Raw genomic sequence first — 3,945 nt, forward strand, 5'->3', positions numbered from 1 at the left:
TGTATTGCAAAGAAAGGTTGAGGGAGCTGGGCTTAGAGAATAGAAGGTTTTGAGGAGACCTCACTGCAGTATTCCAGTACTTGAAGGGAACCAACATTTTACATGGTCTCGTAATGGTAAGACAAGGGGGAATGCTTTTAACTAAAAGAGAGGAAATTTAGGATTTTTTCCTAACATCTAACCTAACTCAGAAGGTGGTGAAGCACTGGGATAGGTTGCCCAGAGAAGCTGCGGATGCTGCATCCCTGGAGGCATTCAAGGTCAGGGTGAGTGAGGCCCTGGACAGCCTCACCTAATGTGACAATCCTGTCTGCAGCAGGATAGTTGAAGTTAGACAATATTTAAGGTTCCTTCCAAAACGAGCATTTCCACAATTCTATGATTTTATACTTAGTATTCAGAAATTGATTAGCATTGATCCAATTTTCTGATTACCATTTATTTACCTCCTGTTTCTGGAGGTCCTTCCATGCTACATGCCTGCCAAATTCCATGCCTTAGTCTCCACTTTTAATTTCTACAGCTTATCAGCTTTAATTATCTACAGCTTATATGTATGTCTCCTCCTAGCTTTTTTTTTTTTTTTTTTTTTTTTTTTTTTAAAGTTCCCTCTCCCATAGCCCAGAACAAGTTGCACTCTTTATATTTGTTGTAGTTTCCCTGGAAATAAACAGGAGGCATTACTTACAGAATGACCTATGAAATTACAGTTCCTATTTTACCTTTCTTTTGCTCCTTATGAATACAAGCCTCTCTCTAAATCCCTCTTATTTCTATTTTACTAGACTTTACTTTTGTTAACATATTTTTCCAAAGGCTTTGTGTCACAGTAACCTTATATAGTACCAGTTACTATTCATGTATATTACCTGTCATACTAAAATTGTCGTGCCTCCTACACAGAGGTACTGACTTTAAGCAATTGATACTAGCATATTTCTTTACAGTTCAATAACTCCAGGTAGAAGATGCTCTGCTACCAAGTTAATATTGATACTTGTTGTTACAAAAGTTGGAGATGCCCAAGGAGAAACTGTTACACATTTTGCTTAGTTTATGAAACTGTCTTCTTCCAGTTTTTCTGTTGCTGATGCTAGCTTTATAAACTGAATGGGAGCCTGTCTTCTCAAATAAAAAAAAAAAAAAAAAGCAAATAGATGTTTGTTCTTAAAATGTGATATATACAGAATAATTTCTAATCTGAGATGAACCAATCTATGCTAATCAAACTGAAGAGCTAGATATTTCTATCAAGATCATAAGAAGGAGAGAACATTTTCACTATAGTATAAACTGTGGTTAATAATGATAATTAACTTTATTAACTTTGGTAAATAAAATAAATCCATTTTCACTTCCTACATTGTGAAAGCTAACTAGTGAGTTCGGGCCAAGACTGTTATCGAATCACAAGTAGTTACTCCAGACAACTAGTTACTCTCCCAACATAAGAGGTAGGGAGAATTGATTCTACCCAGACGATGAACAGAAACACTGGAAGACCAGCCCAAACTCTCTGAGGTTCTGAATGATCAAATGTCTCTCTGGTTCAAGTGAAACCTAACTTTTGTGTTCAAAAAAAAAAAAAAAAAAAAAAAAAAGAGAGGAAGATAAGAATACTTACAAGTATATACACAAAGGCACGAACCTCATTAGGTTGACTGAGTCCTGAGTCACCTTAGTCCTTATTTGCTTCTACTTCTGCTTGAAGTTAGAGCATGGCCATGTTTATACAAGCCATTAAACAAAGACACTTCAGGACAATCAGTGTGATTAGCACTTTCTATCATTTAGTAAATAAGAACATTAACATGCTCTTAATATTACTTATTATTTCTCCACTACTACAACCGCATTTGAATATGGGCATGACTTCTTTTAGATACCTGTGCTTTGACAAAGTAAGGTAATATAATTCCAGAATTTGGCATCTTTATTCCCTTCAGATGATGTATGCTTTCATAACTTAAACTGAGAAAATACAGTCAAAAGGTTTGTTTTTTTTTTCCTTTTTCAAGTAGTACACTGTCACTAGATTTTACTATTTATACAAACTAGGCAAAGAGACAATAGAAGATTAACTAAAAAAAAAAAAAAAAGTAGAGAAAAAAACTTAGTAATTCTTTCTTTTTCACTCTGTAGTATGGCAACACATTTCCCAGTTGAAAATAAGACAAGCATGTACTGCTGACAGATCAAAACACACAGTATGGAAGACTTTACTTAGAATCTGTCCAAGGTAGAAGTGTTCCATACAGTGCTCAAAAAAAAAAAAAAAAAAATACAGTGAAGTGTCTCTTCTGCTAACTATATTCAGATTTGGCTCTACCTTGTTTCAAATAAAGACATGAACAGAGATTCAAATATAAGCATATTCATTTTTTTCTGACATCAACAATCAAAACAAAACCTTACTAAGTGTCTTATTAAACAATAGATGCAAAATAAATCTCTTTGCAAATTTACACCACCCATTTTCTTCACATCACCTGAGAAGTCATTTACCTCTGAAATACTACCTGTGTTGTTAAAAAAAAAAAAAAAATTCATTTCTAATGAATTTTTTCCACTTCTAAACACATATGAAAACCAGTAAAGCTTCTTCCATCTTTTCTCATGATTTTTTTTCCCCTGCATCAGAAAATGTATTTCATGAAAGCAAACTTGAAGATAAAAGGAAAAGGAAAGACAATTTACTTTACAAAAAACTAGAAACAAGCTTTTGGAGCCATTTGTATCAGTTGATCTCCTATTCCATAACTGGTCCCAAAGCTAAAAGGCAGCTTTCACTTCTGGCCACCTCAAATGCTCTGAAAGAACAAAGTCAACTCAAATCCCAAGTGCTCTACAACCTTCAACATGATTCTGTCCCATCTGTGGCTGTTAGGTAGGGTGGGATGGGTCATAGAACAAGGATGGTCAACAGTCATCATACAGGAAAGCAAACAAACATTAGCAGATAAGCAGGAAAACACACTGATTTGTACAAGTGAGGCAGACTCCACCTCAGTGGAACATCAGGAGGAACATTTTAAACAAACTGTATGTAAGTGGTACACACCTACAAGCTCTGAGGGAGCTGGCTGGTGTCAGGACAAGGCCTCTGCTGGCTTTACTACTATTAACTGCAAGCTTACAAGGCCAAATTCTGGGCCACCACACCTGTCATTATATACTGTACATTTTAAGGGAAAGCTTCCTGTTCTATCATGTTATTCAATTTGCCTGTTTCATAGTTCAGCAACAGAGACAGATCTATTTTCCTTTTATGTGAGCAGCTATCATAATAAAGCAGTAAGTACCAGTAAGTAGTTCCTGATCAGCTCAGCAGGATACATGGGGGGGAGGGGGGGGGGGGAAAAAAAAAAAAAAAAAAAAAAAAAAACAAACAAAAAACACTACTCCAAAATACATAAAAATGAAACTTGTACAAACAAAATTCAAACTGACAGGGCTCAACTTTCAGGCTTTTTTTTTTCATTAAATAAATTCTTAGAAGGCACACCACTACTGCACCCATGCTTCTTCAAATTATCCCTAGTCATGCTATCAAAGATAGCTGTCACCACAGAGCTTTCATATTTTAAAAGTTACCTACAGCAGATGATTAAACCGCAATGAAAGGAAGTGTGGTGAAAGATGATCTTTCTAGTCATTCCAATTTCTGCTTTATTTTTCTAAGCAGTAGTATCATCTGTCTTTCCATGGTTGGTACACAAGAGATCACATCCAGTGCTCCTGAGGCCATGATCTTTGCTAGCTGAAGGAAAGTAAAGCATTTCTCTCTGTCACAATATTAATTACAGATCTATAGCTATATAGCAAGAGTGAATGCTTAGCTAAACTGCACTTCAGGTCCACGCTAATGCAGCAGTGTTTAGTCTTCCTAAATTCCACCCCTGCTTACAGAAGACTCAAAAAAAAAAAAAAAAAAAAAAAAAAAAA

This window comes from Centrocercus urophasianus, unplaced genomic scaffold, assembly GCF_019232065.1.
Source record: "Centrocercus urophasianus isolate 14NV4802_14NV808 unplaced genomic scaffold, USGS_Curo_1.0 seq_16, whole genome shotgun sequence".
NCBI lineage: Eukaryota > Metazoa > Chordata > Aves > Galliformes > Phasianidae > Centrocercus > Centrocercus urophasianus.